This window comes from Carettochelys insculpta, chromosome 1 (genome assembly GCF_033958435.1).
Source record: "Carettochelys insculpta isolate YL-2023 chromosome 1, ASM3395843v1, whole genome shotgun sequence".
NCBI lineage: Eukaryota > Metazoa > Chordata > Testudines > Carettochelyidae > Carettochelys > Carettochelys insculpta.
The window spans coordinates 15435275-15455424 of record NC_134137.1 but is presented as its reverse complement, the minus strand read 5'-3'; the positions used below and the strand labels follow the sequence as shown (position 1 = coordinate 15455424).

General features: G+C 42.4%; 1 protein-coding gene across 5 annotated transcripts in view; it reads right to left on the bottom strand.

Moving 5' to 3' along the window:
- The window catches only part of FAM168A (family with sequence similarity 168 member A), a 439787-nt gene that overhangs the window by 308070 nt on the left and 111567 nt on the right, over positions 1 to 20150 (bottom strand). The gene's annotated exons all lie outside the window — the stretch shown is intronic.

Sequence of the window (20150 nt, the reverse complement as noted above, 5' to 3'; positions counted from 1 at the left end):
ATGTTATTTTTAACACTGAGTCTGCAGAAAAATTCCTACATAAATAAATTGCAATGATTTGGACATGTCTATTTGCACATATATTTGTTTTTGCTAAAGCTGATCAAGTATTTGAGGAAAAATTGCCAGAGCAGCCACCTGCACTCAGGCCACCAAAAATTTTATTCTGAGAATCCCTGGTTTAGGTTTAGTTGATCCCACCTCAACCAGCAAGCTGGACTTGACTTCTCAAGGGCCTTTCAATCCTGACATCGCTGTGGTTCAATGAAATGTCTTAACTTCAAAGAACAAACAACTCTTCCTTCAGCTTTTGGAAAGAAGGAAGCAAGTTTTATACCAGTACCCTATCAAGAGGGCATTATTTATTTTTCTCTCAGGACCACTTCTACCACAACCTGAACCTGTCTACCAAGGCTCAGATATGACTCCCCTCCCCAGTTACTTTAGCACCTTTACACATAATACCTTTGAAATTGAAAAAACAGGATTCTCATATTTGGAATTACAGAAAACATTGGTGCAAAATTTCCAAAGGAAGCTGCACATAAGACATGCTACAAGTCTGCTGTAGAAAAGTGAGCCCAGTAAAATACCTGTCCATATCATGAACTTCAGTGATTAATTTTAATGCCCAGCTACAAAACAAATTAATTATTCAATATAAGGTTTTTAGAACTGGGCAAGACCATTTTCTTCAAATATGGAGGGGACAGTCTGCAAATCAGAAACACTGTTCACACTGTAGGGATGAGGCTATCAGGGAGGCCGAGCACTTAAACCCTGCTAGTGAGCGACCAGGGAGCTTTGCGACCGGGTGCTGGCGAACAGGGTGCGTGCTAACAGGAGGGAGTTTGGAGAGGCTCCCCTGGAGGAGGAGAAGGAAGGAGCAAACTAAAGCAAGCACCTTGGGGTAAGTGGCTGCTTATATTTGGAGGTTTGGGGCTTGTGTGTTTGTTTGTTTGTTTGGAGTTTGGAGTTTGTTTGTTTGGAGTGCTGAGCTGAGTGTTTGTTTGTTTGAAAGGCCGTGTGCTCAGGCAGGCAGGCAGTTGGAAGCTGATTAGGTTTAAATTGAAACACCGTGTGCTGATTGGCTGAGCTGCAGGCAGAGGGAGGAGCTATCAGGGAGGCCGAGCACTTAAACCCTGCTAGTGAGCGACCAGGGAGCTTTGCGACCGGGTGCTGGCGAACAGGGTGCGTGCTAACAGGAGGGAGTTTGGAGAGGCTCCCCTGGAGGAGGAGAAGGAAGGAGCAAACTAAAGCAAGCACCTTGGGGTAAGTGGCTGCTTATATTTGGAGGTTTGGGGCTTGTGTGTTTGTTTGTTTGGAGTTTGTTTGTTTGGAGTGCTGAGCTGAGTGTTTGTTTGTTTGAAAGGCCGTGTGCTCAGGCAGGCAGGCAGTTGGAAGCTGATTAGGTTTAAATTGAAACACCGTGTGCTGATTGGCTGAGCTGCAGGCAGAGGGAGGAGCTATCAGGGAGGCCGAGCACTTAAACCCTGCTAGTGAGCGACCAGGGAGCTTTGCGACCGGGTGCTGGCGAACAGGGTGCGTGCTAACAGGAGGGAGTTTGGAGAGGGGAGTTGAGAGGGGGAGCTTGGAAGGAGCCAGTGACTTCTGCTGCCCTTCTGTTGCCCTTAAACTAAATCCTTTATAACAACCTCTATCTGAAACATTTAATTAACCCCTCATATATAACTAGAGTAGGAAATGGAGGCAGAAGCCCAGCAGCAGAGTGGGGGCTATCCTGTTTAGTGTGTCGGGTGCAGTATGTATGACTACCTACCCTGTGGGCGGGTGGCGTATGTGTGCGCTCGATGTAAGGAGCTCCTGGCCCTCAGAGACCGAGTGCGTGCTTTGGAGGCCAGGGTGGCTGAACTGGAGGAGCTAAGGAAGGCAGAGGTGTTTGTGGATGAGACTTTCCGGGACATAGTAGGGCTGTCCCACCTCCAATCTGACAGTCCTGATGCTGTTACGGAGGATGAAAGGCTCAGGGAAGGAGAGCAGTCAAGGGGAGCAGAGGGAAACCATCCCATAGTTGGGACCCTCCTTCCAGAGGGGGGTGATGTATCCTCTCGTGCCGAGGATACTTCTCCGGGGGAGGGAGCGCCAGCTGTTAGGAAGAAGCAGGTTTTAGTAGTGGGGGATTCGATCATTAGAAATATAGATAGTTGGGTTTGTGATGACCGGGAGAACCGTATGGTGACTTGCCTGCCTGGTGCGAAGGTTGCGGATCTCTCGAGGCATCTAGACAGACTTATGGGCAGTGCTGGGGAGGAGCCGGTCGTCGTGGTACATGTTGGTACCAATGACATAGGGAAGGGTAGAAGAGATGTTCTGGAGGCCAAATTTAGGTTACTAGGAAAGAGACTGAAATCCAGAACATCTTTGGTGGCATTCTCTGAAATGCTTCCAGTTCCACGCGCAGGGCCAGATAGACAGGCAGAACTTCAGAGTCTCAATGCGTGGATGAGACGATGGTGTAGGGAAGAGGGGTTTAGATTTATAAGGAACTGGGGACACTTTTGGGGTAGGGGGAGCCTATACAGGAATGATGGGCTCCACCTAAATCAAGGTGGATCCAGACTGCTGGCATTAAACATTAAAAAGGTCATAGAGCAGTTTTTAAACTAAGAGGTGGGGGAAAGCCGATTGGTGCGGGGGAGCACCTGGATCGGACGGAGACTTCTCTTACACGAGGCTCCATAGACAGGGACTCCCTAGAAGTTAGTCAGATAGGGAACGTGGGAAATAATATATGGGCAAGATCAGATGTGAAACAATCGTGCATAAAAAAATCCAACGCGTCTGTGAAAGGCGGACATATAAATAGTGGTAGTTTTCTAACATGCTTTTACACTAATGCTAGGAGTCTGTCTAATAAGATGGGTGAACTGGAGTACCTCATATCAAAGGAGGAAGTTGACATAATAGGCATCTCAGAAACATGGTGGAAGGAGGAAAATCAGTGGGACACTATCATACCGGGATATAAATTATATCGGAAAGACAGAACAGGTCGTGCAGGTGGCGGAGTGGTACTATATGTGAAGGATAATATAGAATCAAATGAAGTAAAAATCCTAAAGGAATCAAAATGTTCCATAGAATCATTATGGATAACAATTCGTTCCTCTAATATGAATATGGCATTAGGAATATATTACCGACCACCTAACCAGGACAGTGATAGTGATGCTGAAATGATGAGGGAGATTAGAGAGGCTATCAAAATAAAAAACACAGTAATAATAGGAGATTTCAATTATCCCCATATTGATTGGGTGCATGTCACCTCAGGACGGGATTCAGAGATTAAATTTCTTGATGCCTTAAATGACTGCTTCTTGGAGCAGCTAGTACAGGAACCCACAAGGGGAGAGTCGATTCTCGATCTAGTCTTGACTGGAACGCAGGATCTGGTCCAAGAGGTAACTGTTACTGGACCGCTTGGAAATAGTGACCACAATATAATAACTTTTAATATTCCTGTGTTGGGAAGAACACCGCAGCAGTCAAACACTCTGGCATTTAATTTCAAAAAGGGGAATTACACTAAAATGAGGAAGCTAGTTAAACAGAAACTAAAAGGTAGAGTAATTAAACTAAAATCCCTGGAAGCTGCATGGAAACTGTTTAGAGACACCATACTAGAGGCCCAACTTAAATGTATACCCCAAATAAAAAAACACAGTAAGAGACCTAACAAAGAACCACCATGGCTAAACAGCCATGTTAAAAAGGCAGTGAGAGAGAAAAGGGCAGCTTTTAAAAAGTGGAAGTCAAATCCTAGTGAGGAAAATAGAAAGGAACATAAACACTCCCAAATTAACTGTCATAATGTAGTAAGAAAAGCCAAAAAAGAGTTTGAGGAACAGCTAGCCAAAAATTCAAAAAACAATAGTAAAATGTTTTTTAAATACATTAGAAGCAGGAAGCCTGCTAAAAAAGCAGTGGGGCCCTTGGATGATAAAGATATAAAAGGAGCGATCAAGGAAGACAGTGCCATTGCGGAGCGATTAAATGATTTCTTTGCTTCAGTCTTCACGGCTGAAGATGTTAGAGGTTCCTAAATCTGAGCCAGCCTTTTTAGGCAACAAATCTGAGGAACTCACTCAGATTGAAGTGACGTTAGAGGAGGTTTTGGAATTAATTGATAAGCTGAATAGTAACAAGTCTCCAGGACCAGATGGCATTCACCCAAGGGTTCTGAAAGAACTCAAATGTGAAATTGCGGAGTTATTAACAGTGGTTTGTAACCTATCCTTTAAATCCACTTTGGTACCAAATGACTGGAAGACGGCCAATATAACACCAATATTTAAAAAAGGCTCTAGAGGAGATCCTGGCAATTATAGACCGATAAGTTTAACATCAGTACCAGGCAAATTAGTAGAAACACTAGTAAAGAGTAAAATTGCAAGGCATATAGAAGAGCACGAATTGTTGGGCAAAAGTCAGCATGGTTTCTGCAGAGGGAAGTCGTGTCTGTCTAATCTATTAGAATTCTTTGAAGGGGTTAATAAACATGCGGACAAGGGGCACCCAGTGGACATAATATACCTAGATTTCCAGAAAGCCTTTGACACGGTCCCACACCAAAGGCTTTTATGTAAATTAGGTGGTCATGGGATAGGAGGAAAGGTCCTTTCATGGATCGGGAATTGGTTAAAAGACAGAAAACAAAGGGTGGGAATAAATGGTAAATTTTCACAATGGAGGGGGGTAACTAGTGGTGTTCCCCAGGGCTCAGTCCTGGGACCGATCCTGTTCAACTTGTTCATCAATGATCTAGAAAATGAGGTAAGCAGTGAGGTGGCAAAGTTTGCAGATGACACCAAGTTGTTCAGGACAGTCAAAACCAAAACGGATTGTGAAGAACTACAAAAAGATCTCAGCAAACTGAGTGATTGGGCAGCAAAATGGCAAATGAAATTTAATGTGGGTAAGTGTAAGGTAATGCATGTTGGAAAAAATAACCCAAATTACACGTACTACATGATGGGGTCAAATTTAGCTACGACAGATCAGGAAAGGGATCTTGGAGTTATAGTGGATAGTTCTCTGAAGACATCCATGCAGTGTGCAGCGGCAGTTAGTAAGGCAAATAGGATGTTAGGAATTATTAAAAAAGGGATCGATAATAAGACAAAAGAGATCATACTTCCCCTATATAAAACTATGGTACGCCCACATCTCGAGTACTGCGTGCAGATGTGGTCTCCTCACCTCAAAAAAGAGATATTGGCATTAGAAAAGGTTCAGAAAAGGGCGACTAAGATGATTAGGGGCTTGGAAAGGGTCCCATATGGGGACAGGCTAGAGAGACTGGGACTTTTCAGTTTGGAAAAAAGGCGATTGAGGGGCGATATGATAGAGGTATATAAAATCATAAATGGTGTGGAGAAAGTGAATATAGAAAAATTATTTACCTTTTCCCATAATACAAGAACTAGGGGACACCAAATGAAATTGATGGGTAGTAGGTTCAAAACTAATAAAAGGAAATTTTTCTTCACACAGCGCACAGTCAACCTGTGGAACTCCTTGCCCGAGGAGGCTGTGAAGGCCAGGACTCTATTAGGGTTTAAAAAAGAGCTTGATAAATTTTTGCAGGTTAGGTCCATAAATGGCTATTAGCCAGGGATAAAGTATGGTGCCCCAGCCTTCATAACAAGGGCAGGAGATGGATGGCAGGAGATAAATCACTTGATCATTGTCTTCTGTTCTCCTACTCTGGGGCACCTGGCATTGGCCACCGTCGGCAGATGGGATGCTGGGCTTGATGGACCTTTGGTCTGACCCAGTATGGCCATTCTTATGTTCTTATGTTCTTATGAGGCTCCAAAGGCTGCTGTAACTGAAGGGAGACATGTTTATGCACATCTGAGCAGGTCTGTCAGTCTATTCAGAAGAGGGCAATAGTCCTCATAGATTAATTTATATTAATAAAGATTTAAAGAAAATCCTGCTTAATCTTCTGCTTTTGCCTTAAACTGTGTAAGCAACAGTAATCTCTCAGACAACACCTTGTCTGGAAAATGACTACTCCATCAAGGATTTTTTTTCATGTGTGAAGAGAATGACAATAAGGAATGATATACAATGCTTAAGGGTAAACTGATTGTGGTTAAAAAAAAAAACCCTCTCAATCCAGGCCCTAAAGATCGCATTTCTTCTACAACCAATAATATCACTAATATCCCCAGCAGATCAGATCAGTGAGCTGCATTCCTCACTCTCTTGCAAGCATTAATAGCACTATCTCCTTTAGAAGAGCGACAGAACTTTGGGAGCATAAACCTAGCTCAGTCTTGGCAGGTAAGTGAAAGATGAACAAATTCATACAATTATTTTTAAATGTGCTTGTAATTTAGCTTCTTCGGAATACTTAGCACACTATTTATTATGCATATCTCAAATTTCAATTTCCTTCAACATTATTATATAGAGGTCAATTATTTTAAGATTAGATGCAGCTCCAATTTATATAAAGCTCCTCTGCAGCCATATTGCCAAAAGTGAACATTCTCATTCCCAGCTATACAAAACTGGAGCATGATAACACAGGGCAACTGATTTTCTTTGAAGAGCCTGATACTTCCTACTTTATGTAACTTATCCATTCAAATCTGTTCCCTGTTTCTATTTTACAGTCTATGAGTTTACAAAAGCCATAAAAAGTTGCTAAAATATTAAAGCAGAGCAAAAACAAGACAAACCCCATGGAACATAAGAGCTCCTGTGCCATCTTCCCAATATAACTTGCAGTCTCTCATCCCTTCCTCAGTCTATTTAAATTAACTAAATAGAGAAAAAAGCCTTGGATATTAGTTTCACCCGATCTTTGCTAATTGCATTGTATGGTTTGTCATGCATTTAGGCTTAGAAGAATTTTTCAAAAAGAAGAAAGAAAAATACTTAGTTTGAGAATTTGTTCAAAAATATATTCAGAACTGTAACAGAGAGTAAGCCATGCTAGTCTATACACTATCAAAACAAAAAGCAGTCAAGTAGCACTTTAAAGACTAGCTAAATAGTTTATTAGGTGAGCTTTCGTGGGACAGATCCACTTCTTCAGACCATATCCAGACCAGAACAGACTCAATATTTAAGACACAGAGAACCAAAAGCAGTAAGCAAGGAGGACAAATCAGAAAAAGATAATCAAGGTGAGCAAATCAGAGAGTGGAGGGGTGGGGGGGAAGATTCTTGATCAGACCGCTCTCTGATTTGCTTACCTTGATTATCTTTTTCTGATTTGTCCTCCTTGCTTACTGCTTTTGGTTCTCTGTGTCTTAAATATTGAGTCTGTTCTGGTCTGGATATGGTCTGAAGAAGTGGATCTGTCCCACGAAAGCTCACCTAATAAACTATTTAGCTAGTCTTTAAAGTGCTACTTGACTGCTTTTTGTTTTGACATTCAGAACTGATATTAACCTTTTGAACACTCATGATTTTACCATGAGTTTAGCAATATTTGGTGTTTTTCTTGCAATATTTAGTGTTTTTCATCACGTGCCAGTTTCTGGAATCACGTGCATCCACATAGGCACAATTGATATCACCAGATATGACCCAAAGCAGACCAGCAGGGACTGATGAGCTCTGCTAATTACAGTGAAAGAGTCTGACTTATAGGTTGCATTCTCATCCATCCTTCCAGATGAAGATAAGGGACCACACAGGGACATACAAAGAGACAGGCAGGGGGCAAAAGGAGGTGGTGTTGCATTATACTCAAAGAACATGCACACTTGTTCTGCAGTCCAGGAGGAAAGAGGGATGGCTCAGTTTTCTGAGCAATAGCCTACTAAATGCAGGGTTGTGAGTTCAATACCTAAGTGGACCATTTAGGAATCTGGAGCAAATAAGAGACACCCCCCCAAAAAAAATGGTGTTTGGTCCTGCCAAGAGGGCAGGGGACTGGACTCAGAGACCTCCAGCTCTATGGGAGAGGCAGCTCTATATATACATATTTTATATGCATCCTAGAGGTGAATGCATGGCTGCACAGAGGGATTTCAATGGGAATGCTTCCCTGCTTGGGAGAGAGGTCTGCTAACAAGAGATAGGCTTCACCTGACCAGAAAACTCACTCACCTAGTTAGGGAGGGTTCAACTAGGTTGACAGGGAGCACATAACAAAAGCTCCAGAGCTAAACATAAAAAAGGAACCTTAGCAGTGGGTTAGATGTTACACAAAGCATGGTATATTACAGTAGGATCATAAGTGTAAGGAGTTAAATCAGTGGGGGAATCTACTCAACATCTTAGGTGTCTTTACACAAATGTCTGGGGAAAAGAGGAAGAATTTGAAGTATTGGTACATTATCTAAATTGTAACTTAATTGGCTTCACAAAGACTTGGATAAATCTCACAACTGGAATATTGACACAGAGGAGTATAATTTATTCAGATAGGACAGGCAGAGGGCAAAGGGAAGTGATGTTGCATTATACACCAAGAACATATACACTTGTTCTGAGGTCCAGAAGGCGGCAAAAGACAGACCAGTTGAAAATCTTTGAGGTCAGGAGAGGATATGGTTTTTATCACGGAAGGTGTCTACTATAGATCACCAAATCAGGAGGAGGAATTTCTAGAACTAACAGACAACAGAAACAGCCAAAACACAAGACCTGATCAGTAACAGGTGATTTTAACTACCTCAAATATCTGTTAGAAAAGTAATAAAGCAAAACACAAAATTTCCAATAAGTTCTTGGAATAGACTGGGGACAACTATTTATTTCAGAAAGTGGAGGAATTAACCAGACAGAAAGAGCCATCTTAGACATGATTCTGACCAAAAAAGAGGAATTCATTGCAAATCTGGAGGTGGAAGGCATTTTCATGACCTAACAAAAAGAGTGAGTACAACAGCATAAGGACAATGAACTTCAAAAAGCAGACTTCAACAGACAGAAAGAACTAAAAGAAAAAGTCCCATGGGAATTCAAATCTAAGAAAGACAGAGTTCAGGAAAGCTGACAGTTCCTCAATGATAGACCATATTAAAAGCACAAGTGCCAACTGTCTCAATGCAAAGGAAAGATAGAATAAATATTAAAAGGTCAACATGACTCTATCAGAAGCTCTTTAGTGACCTGAAAATCTAAAGGAATCCTACAAAAAGTGAAACCCTGGACAAACTACTGAGGTGTACAAAAGAACAGGGAATTATAGACAAATCAGCCTAAGTTTGATACTAGTAAAGATAATGGAGTAAATTATTTAATAATAATGCTATAATCTTCTAGATGCTAAGTAATAAGCAGAACAGATATATCAAGAAACAATCATGCAAAACCAACAAATTTCCTTCTTTGCAATGACAGCTGGTTGGGGAGAAAGCATTGGATGGGATATATCTTACTTTCAATAAGGGTTTTTAGAGTTACACCTAACAGTCTCATAAACTTGGGAAACATGGTTTAGGTGAAATTATAATAAGATGAATGCACAACTGGCTGGCAGACCATACTCAAAGAGTAATTATCTATGATTCATTCTCAAACTGCCAGGATGTATCTCATAGATCCTGCAGGAGTGAGTCCTGGGTTCAATTCTATTCACAATTTTTATGACTGAGATAGATAATGGAGTGGAGAATATGCTTATAAAATTTGTGAATGATACCAACCTGGGAAGGGTTGTGAGCATTTGAAGGACAGGACTAGAATTAAAATAACCTCAACCTGGAGTGGAAGAATCCCAAACACTGTTACAGGCTGGGGAACCGACTGGCTAAGCAGCAATACAGCAGAAAGGGACCTAGGGGTTATGGTGGATGAGAGGCTGGATATGAGTCAACAGTGTTCCCTTGTAGCCAAGAAGGCTAATGGCATACTAGAGTGCATTTGGAGGAGCATTTCGAGCAGTTGTAGAGAAGTGGTTGTTCCCCTCTATTCAGCACTGGTGAGGCCACATCTGGAATGTGGTGTCCAGTTTTGGGCCCCTCAGTATAAAAAGAATGTGGATGTGCTGGAGCAGGTTCAGTGGAGGACAACAAAAATGATTAAGAGGCTGGAGCACATGAGCTATGAGGATAGGCTGAGGGATTTGGGCTTGTTTAGTTTACAGAAGAGAAGACTTAGGGGTGACTTAATTGCAGCCTTCAACTTCCTGAAGGGGAAATCTAAAGAAGAGGTATAGGTTGGATATTAGGAAAAACTACTTCACTAGGAGGGTGGTGAAGCACTGGAATGCGTTGCCTAGAGAGGTGTGGATTCTCCATCCCTAGAGGTTTTTAAGTCCCAGCTTGACAAGGTCCTGGCTGGGATGACTTGGTGGGGGTTGATCCTGCTTGAAGCTGGGGCTGGACTAGATAACCTCCTGAGGTCCCTTCCAGCCCTATGATTCCATGATTTTATAACCAACAAATTAGGGAATTGATCAAAATCAAACAGGTTAAATTCCGTGGAGACAAGAGCAAAGTACTATGCTTAGAAAGGAAAAAAAAATCAAAAGTGCAACTATAAAGCAGGGAATAAATGACTAGATGGGATTGCTGCTGTAATGCTGATAGGAGGAACCAAACCGGGAACCTCGGGAGCTTAGTGCATGAGGCTCTACCACTTGAACTAACAGCCAGCTGGCTTTCAGCTAAAGCTGTAGGGAAGACTTATTCTGTCTCTCTGTTAAGTGGCCTACCTAACATGATATGGGATGGTGAACCACATCCAGTAGGTGTGTAGATTATTATATGAATCTCATTTTTGGTGACTTCAACATACAATTTTTGCATGCCTTCAGTTATAAATGCTAAACTTCTGAACACAGAGTGGCATTCTTTTCCCACCTACTTAAGCTAACCAGTAAGCACACTATTTTAATTGACCTCCCTTTGACAAAAGAAAGGAAGGAATATTCTACCAAGATTCCATGAAAACAATTCTGGGCAATAAGCATACACCTGCATGCCGATTATGCACAGTCTGACATCCCTGAGCTCATACATGAGACCAGGGGTCAGCAAGAGAGGCACGTGAGCTAATTTTCATTGGCACACAAGGCAGGAGCTCAGCCTCACCTCTTTTCCGCCATGTCACCTGTGAATTAACAAAAGAGCAGCTAATGCTACCAATCACCAGTTAAACAGTAAAGCTCCACTTCTTTATTTATTTATTAGTGAAGTTGTTGTAAGTAGGACTATGAATGACTTTAAAAAATATCACTGGAACAAGAACTGTATGTAAAAGTCAAAAGGTCAAATTTCACCACTCTGCCTTGGAAATGTTGCTGACCTCTGGTGAACCCGTATCGTTAATTCCCTCTTAAAGTTCCCACTTCCTCCTCTGCTTTTTAGAGCATATCTAGATGACTTTACAGTAAACCCTTAACTTACACGTAGGTTGCATTCCCAGGCAACCACACGTAAGTCGAATTTCGCACAAGTCAGAAGAGCTGGGAAACTCACCAGTTTCCTGGCTCCTGGGATTGGCCAAGAGCTGGGAACCAGGCAGCAGCCTGGCTCTCCTCCCTGTGGAAGCTAGGAAACTGACCAGCACTACTGCGCTGGTCAGTTTCCCAGCTCCGACAAACAGAAGGGAACTGGGAGCCACCTGGTTCCCAGCTCCCCACACTAACGATTTTGACTCATGTTAACCCAAGTAACATGCAAGTTGAAATCATTTAAATAGGGGTTTTACTGTATAAACCCAAGAGAAAAAAGTGTGTTTCTTTCTGCTTCCACCCTCAAGTCTGTGTTTCCTCAGAGTTCCTCAGGGTTAGGGTCTGATTGGAATGCAACTAGCACCTCAATGACACTATCGTAAACTAATAATTGAGAAAAATAAAAATAACAATACTAAATAATACTACTTCTAAGACAGGCAAGAGAGTTGATGTGCGAACTCCTTTAGAAATGCAAGTATCTCAGAAATTACAAATTATAATGGCATCTAACTGAACAGGTTTGGTAGACGTTTTTCTTCTTGTAGGAATTTAGCTTTTGCATCCTGAAATTTGCCTTCTGCTGTTACTAATTTTCATCTTCAGTACAAAGACCATTAATTGAAATGGGGGACCCCATTAAAAGTTGTTTACATACTGAAAATGAAATCACAAATAGGTGGGGACAATTATGCTAATGAGTAAGAGGATAATAATCAGTGTGCAAACGCAAACCCAAAACCTCTTATCTACTGAACGCAAAATCTGATAATGGAGCAGTATGTGCAACGGAAAGCATTTACATCGGTGAACCTTCCCACAGCATAAGCCATCTATTTTAATTCCATCAGACACTTCTAAAAGCAAGTGTTTCTTTTCGTTCTGTGGCTGTTAACTGTACTCTGAAAACACACATTGAAAAATCTAGGTTGAGCAAGATTTGGCAGATTTACTACTGATTCTCCTTGTCAGCCTCACTAAGAAGTGCAACCCATCAGAGTGCTCTGAGGGAACTGAGAGTGCTTAATAGTCCCCTGCAAGCCCTCTTGCCTGCTTTGTTATCTCATTATTTCCACTGTGCTCCACCAATACTTAGAACTGGGCATGCAAAAATTGCCATTTGGTTGCCTGCTCAAGGGTTTGAGATCAATTTGTTCGCCATGTAGCTGTCGTAAATTTAAATTGTGACTTGCCAAGAAAATGGAATTTAGCATCATAACTTGCTTTTATGTAATAACAAAGGTTTATTTCTTTGACTCTAAGCTTTCATTGGACTGAGCTGAATGAGATGTTAAATCACACCAATTTAAAGTGCCTCTGAATTTTCATTTTTCATGAGAGCAAGACAGGACAACACGTTGAATGGCATCAAGCAAAAACTCTGAGCAGCTGAGACAATGGTGAGAAATTCTAAGTCCCACTTTTCCTTGACTTCATTAAGGAACATCAGAACTATCAGCCACCCAATTTACTTCTATTTCCATCCAGATAGATAAATACAATAGAAAATAAGCATAGGGGGTGCAAAGCTAAATATGCAGCCAGAAGAGCCACAGAAGAATGGTGTTTGAAAATTGAACATACCAACCTGTACAGAATATATGTAAAACAAATGTACCAACACATTTACTTCATTAGATTAATGATAGAAGATTAATTAATGAACTCAAAAACTTTTCCAAACAATATCTATAAAAGAGGACATCAGCTTTGCAGTAAATCCACTGAAAATCTTCAGATTTAGTGCAAGTCTTTTTTTTAAAAAAAAAAAAAAAAAAAAAAAAAAAGTAAAGAGGTTAAAGATTACAGAATCTTAGAAACATAGGTCTGGAGGGGCCACCCTGCACTTGGGCAAGTCCAACCCTCTGCACTGAAGCAGGACTAAGTAAACGTAGACCAGGAGTGGCCAACCTTTTTACATCGAGGGCCACATGGCAATATTTTTTTACATGTTCCGGGAGCCGAACACAAAATAGCCCCGAACCCACCCTGCCCCATCCCCAGGCTTAACCTCTCCCAGCCCAATACCCGTCCTCCTAACCCAAGGATCAAACTGCCCCAACCTGCCCACTGAACCCAGACCTTACTTACTCACCCACTCTTCTCTCCCTGCATGCGCTCTGGGTCTCCCCACCCTGCTCCCAACAACTTCTCAGGCCAAAAGTGCCTGCAACTTTCCCATCCCCTCCCCACCCAGGTCCCAAGGCTGGGAGGGGAACTAAGCCAAGTTCTGGGTGAGCTGAGACTTCCAGGCTCTGATGACTGCCAGCCGAAACAGGGAGAAAGGACCGCAGCTGCAGAGCAAGGAGAAGCTGGGGGGTGTCAAGCTACCTGGAAGGAGGCGCTGGCCCCAGGGAAAGGAAGCTGCTCTCGGCTCCCAGAAGGCCTCCTGTCTGCTTCGTCCTCCTTCTCATTGGGTCTGCATGGCTGCCCCTCCCCCTGCTCCACTTCCCACATCTGCAGTGATGGCAGCTCCCTGCCCTGCTGTGCTGAAATAATTAAACTAAATTTAATTGGTTTAATGGCCACATTCCTTCTGCAAGCCATTAAACCCATTCAACTGAGTCCCATTATTTCAGAGCGGCAATGCAGGGATCAGGAGGAGGAGTAAGGCAGCGACATGAAGAGCCACAAATGGCTCCTTAAAGAGCCACATGTGGCTCCAGAGCCACAGGTTGCCAGCCACTTGTCCCACTGCTGGCTTTCAAAACGGCACCACTGCCAGATGCATGGGCCAGATTCTGGCCTCTGGGCCACACGTTGGCCACCCTGACCTAGACTGTCTCCGGCAGGTGTCTGTCCAACCTGTCCTGAAAAATCTCCCATGATGGGGATTCCACAATCTCCCTTGGAAGCCCATTCCAGAATTTATTTACCCTTACACGTACAAAGGTTTTCCAGATATCTAACCCAAATTTCTCTTGCTGCAAATTAACCCATTATTTCTTGTTATACTTTCAGGGGAACAACGGAGAACAATTAATCACAGTCTTAGGTCTGAGGACCTGGATTGATCAAACCAATTATTATATTTCATACAAAATTCTATTTATACAATCAGGCATAAAATAAGTAAGAGGTACAGGCCCTTTAACAAGTTTAGGCAAAAATGAGAAGCCTACAAAGGACTAAATCAAAAACTGTCTCGCCCCAGCTCTATTCTTTCTGCATTCAAACGAGACTAATTAATGCTTTTACGGTCAGTTTACCCCTTGTAGCACTACAAATCAGAACATACCAACTCTACGGATTAACAATAGAATCTGTAAGGGGTGCACCTTATTAACCAAACTGACAAATTCAAATAAACTTAATAAAAAAACAGGTATATTAAGCAGCACTGCATGTGACCTACAGAATCACCTGCATGCCTATACACAGAGAACATGCATTTATCAATACAAACAAGTTTAACACACCAGGAAGAGGCGGTAAATTACACAGCAGACATAAAGGTCACCACCTCCAGCCAGGCTTTTGTGTTTGCAGCTATATAGGATGTGCACTGTGGGAAAGCTCCATCAAAAGATATGTACAGCCTACTGAACCTTTTGCTCTACTCTAATCTTAGTCCTTTAAAGGCTGCAAGTATTGAGATCACTGTTGTACTTTTCCACAACAATAGGAAATCAGTGTTCGAGTGGCTCTCCCACTATGAAGGCTTCTCGGTATTTTCAAAGTATGTTACATAAGTTATGAAAAGATATTTGTGCAGTTCTGATTAGGGTTTTGTTTTTTCCTCAGAAAACGTATGCCTCCTTTAAAAAAAAATTACTCAAAGCCCACACACAATGGTATTCATTTCCTGGTGGTACAGTCACATGGGATTCTCAGACTCGGCATACCTAATGGGCATTAAATCTGGTCTGAAAATTAGTGGAGCACTAATCACAAGACAGGCACACTGCAGCTCAGCGGCCAATAAGCCAACAAGCTGGTGGTGCTGGAGTCACCAATCCTTTAGACATAAGCAATGGGAACTCTTTCCTTCCAATAAGCTATGCAGGTGGAACAGATGTTCTATAGCACCCAGGAACCACAACAGAGCATAAATACTGCACTGAATAGACAGCCAACAACGATGTTGGCATGCCTTCCATAATTCACGGTAACATTCGCATCATCCATCAACAAACTATTTAGGTGTACAGAATCACAAGTAGACTGATAGGGTCATAGTACCAAGGACTTCTTGTGCCTTGATACTGACTACCATTTACATCTGGAATCTTGTTAAAGTAACATTCTTTTTGCCAGTTTCTGACATTAAATGCATTCCATTCTTGTAAGTCTCATCTTACTAATTCTAGCTACAGACTAACACAGCTACCCCTCTGTAAATATAGCTATTTCACTTGTTTTTTTTCTTCATCTAACATCTAGTGTATAGCCTTGGGATTCAGTCATAAAGAAATGGAAAGACCCTTTGTTGACAATCCAAGTTGGAGCGTGCCATAAAATAATCACTGTGGGATGTCCAGAGCAATGTCTGCATTTTGATACATGATGATGCTGTGTTACAGGACACAGCATGACCAAATATTATGGACAAGCAGAGGCCACCTTAGGTTTTATCTGGTCATATGGTAAGTGATGAAGGCTGGTTTAGGAAACCACAATCACAATTTATGTTCTACACAATTATTCCATGGATCTCACCATCACAAATTATTAGGCAAGAGGCTTAATATTCTTTATAGGATTAGAAGCAACTAAAAGTAGTATTTGCAAGAATAACTACTAAGATAAAACACTAGGTCAATCTTCACACATCAGGTTACAAGCTCATCAGCAGCTAAGGTGATGAAGCAATTTCTCCCATGTATTACTTTATTGCATATCTAGGTGTATCAGGGGAATTTCCTCCTCAAAAACATCTGGCATTGGTCACAGACATAGTTCCTTTGAAGCAACAAGTGGTAAATTAGTAATTAGGTTCCAAAAGTTTTCAAAACCCCCTACTTTTTTTTTTTTTCTTTTTGACGGTTGGGGTAAATTGGACAAAATCCAAGACCTCGAAAGCCTAGAACTATGCTTACCAGTTTTACTTTCAAGGGTGCCCTACCCTTCTATGACTTCCAGAATGCCTGAGAAGGTAAAGCAGTTAGAGTCTAAGAGCGAATGAAAAGTAAGTTATATTCTTCTAGATTGGCAAGGAAGTGCGGACCACATGGATCAAAGATGTCCCATCATATAAGAAGTCATCAAGCTATTGATGCAATTTTGGCTGCAGTTTAAAAAAAAACATGCAAGAAAGTAAACTTGAGAGTTCCATTCCAATGACACCCATACGTGCTGGAACTAGAGGAGCTGGGGGGAGCTGAAACACCCCGTGGCTTGAAGTGGTTTCCATTACATACAGAATTTATAGTATCAAAACAAAAAGCAGTCAAGTAGCACTTTAAAGACTAGCAAAATGGTTTATTAGGTGAGCTTTCGTGGGACAGACCCACTTTTTCAGACCATAGCCAGACCAGAAGAAGTGGGTCTGTCCCACGAAAGCTCACCTAATAAACCATTTTGCTAGTCTTTAAAGTGCTACTTGACCGCTTTTTGTTTTGATAGTGTATAGACTAGCATGGCTTCCTCTTTGTTACTATTCAGAATTTATAGTTTGATTCACTAGCTCTCAACACCCCACTAAACAAATTGTTCCAGCACATCTGAGGACAGCCTTGTGAGCTGGTAATGAAAAGAATGCCCTCGGTGAATGTTGGGGTCATCTCCAAATCCATGTTCATGGAGAGAAACAGTAGCTGCTTTGGTAGAGATTTATCAATTTTGGGGCCTTTACAAGTCAAGTGGATAATTCCCCACACAGGAATGGTCAGCTTTTTCCTCTACCCAACTCCAGCACCTGCACCCTGACACAGGGGCACCAAGCTAAGAGTCATGACAATAATCTAGCTGTCCAACTATTGCCTCCACGACTAAACTCTTGAAGCAGCTAGAAGTAAGAATAGAAGTACTTATGCTCCACCTGTTTAGATGTCTCAAAGGCTGAATGATTACATAGCCCCATTTCTATCATATTCTTTAGTCTCTTGTGACAAGTATAGCCTCAAGATTCACAGACAACTTCATCTGTAAGAATTTCTTATTTGTCCTGAAGTCAGTACTCTGCTCTACAGCATCACTGAAACAAGGAAAATAAAATAGGTCATTTAAAAACATTCATTAGCATATTCTGTAAGACAACCTATTTTCCTATTCTAGACATGGCCTAAAGTCAATATTGAGCCATCTCTTATGGTTAAGGCTAAGATTTTATTATGGCTATTTTTAGAAAAAGTCACGAACAGGTCATGGGCAATAAAGAAAAATTCACTGAAACCCATGACCTGTCCTTTACTTAGGCTGCTGCCACCCATGTTTTCTTCCCCTGCCACTATGGTGCCTGGGAGATGTGGGGTTCTCCCTCTTCCTGCGGCAGCCTGCAGCTATGGGAACTGCAGTGTGATCATATTTCCCAAATAAAACACAAGACACATCGAGCTGATAGCCCGAAACACCTACTCGGCGCCCTCAGTCTGTCTCCAGAACTCTGAGGAGGCTCCTGTCGCACGAACCCTGAGGTGAATGTCATCCATCACAGGAACCCTGCTGAGGGCCTTATGTCTGCACACTCCAGTCCCTTGGCCTCTGGGGCTGAAGCAAAAAATGCCACTGAGGTCTTGAGAAGCTAGAGATTCCATGACTTCCATGACATAAGCATAGCTTTACTTTTAGACAAAAGACTCCTCCAGGGACAAGTTTGAGGAATCTCTCCTCAGTTTCTAAGCAAGATTAATAGATTTAGCAGAACTTTGACCCATCTAACCCTCACCTACGAAAATCATCCTCCGTATCACTCCCACACACACACAGGGAAAATACTCAAAATGAAGGTAATTGTTGATGCAAACATTGCTCTTTGCTGCTTAAGAGCCTATCCCCAGGTACATCATTTTCCTTGTCCTCATTTGCTCTCCAATCCAGGGGTGAAAGTAAATTAAACTTTCTAACAGGTACAAATCATTGTGCGAGCATTGTTCTTAAAATAGGGGTGATAAAAAGTATTGTGACAAAGTCAGTCCTATTCCTGGGCCTCTGTCCTCTGGTCAGTCCATTAGGACCCCTTAAGGGCTCTGTTGCCCTCGCTGGGGTGAAGGGTGGTCTGGGGGAAACCCGGCCCCCACCCACTCGTGCCAGGTTCCAGCCCAGGGACCCTGTGCAGCTGCCAGTGGGAGGAGCTGACTCCCTTAGCCCTTAGCACAGCAACTCTCCTTCTTGGGCCACTTCCCCAGACAATTCCTCCTGGTACCTTCTCCAGGCCATAGCAGTCACAGGTCTTCACTCTTGAGCTTGTAGAAGCTCCCACTCTCCCTCTGTGATCTCTGGTGTTCCTGCTGGTCTCCTCTGTTCCTCTCAAACCCATTCTCTCTCTGCGCCTCTCTCCTTGCGTCTCTCTGCTCACCTCACTCTCTCTCCCCCTGCCCTTCCCACTGTGGAGGGTTTTAAAGGCCTCTTATAGGCCCAGTCATTGGAGCCAGCTGGCTTTAATTAGGCTGAGCCATCTCCCACCCAGCTGCCTGTGATTGCCCTGCAGGTCCTTCTGCTTGTTTGGGCTCCCTCTGAGGGGCCCTTCAGCCTGGCCCTGACACAGTATGGTTTGATGTTATTCATTATGGACTGTCTCGTACTCCCGTGCATTGCAGATCTTGAAGTACTGATTCTGGAAATGAATTTGAAAAAATAGCTCTTCTCGCTATTTTGTTTGCAGACCCCTGGTATAAGGGTTTGCTTTTCCCTAAGAGGGGAAAACCCAGAGAGAGGTGGCTCTGTGGCAGGGCAGCCTGTGGGAAGGGCACCATGGTCTGGGAGGTATGCGAGAGCTGATTTAAAGTGGTGGAGAACTCACAGAAAGGTAACAGTAGGTAAGACACTGGCCAGAAGAGGGCACTCCAGAGTCTGAAGAGCTAATTCCTAAGTGACAAGCAGGAGGTGCTGCACCCGTGAGTTGTGCCCAATTACAAGGAGATAACTACACTTTTTGTATTACATGTACACTATAAAATGTATGTGATTTGGCTCCAGAAATTCCACTGAGTTTTGCATTTCCTGACATTTTATGATCAATGTGTGACATTTGCATAGCATTCATATTGGGTTTTTTTCTCCATTTAATTTCCTTTTTTAAAAAATTACCTGTGTTTAATATATGCACAAAGTGGAGTGAGTGGGTGCAAAAGTATAGATAAGCCATCTTTGCTTCTGCTATTGCCAAAACCCAGGCTGAGCTGGACAAGGCTGGCTTGGAAGGGATGGGAACAGAACTCCTATTTCTGCTGTTCTCTCTCCACATCAGCAGTTGATTTTCTTTTTTTTAAATTAAGGGTCAGAAAACTCAGAATGAAGCAAAAAATGCAGGAGACACAAGCAGGTGGAATTTTCTCTCTCCTCCCTCCAACTCCCGCCCCCACCAAAAAGCCTGTAATTTTCACTTGTGCCTCAGTAATGACACCTGTGGTTCTGCTAGGTAATCTGCTGGTGTCTTAAGGAGACCAGGTCTCCCTATCATGTCAGGCACTATACAAACAAATAATAAAAAGACAATCCCTGCACAAGTTTACAGTCTACATTATTTAAAACACTTTCCTTTAAAAATAAGTCTGCCTTCTTCTGTTGAAAAGGAAGCTATTACAAAGTAAGCCACTAGAAAACAGTTTGCCAGCAAACTATGACAGAATGAATGTAAGGAGTAACTCTGCCCCAAAGC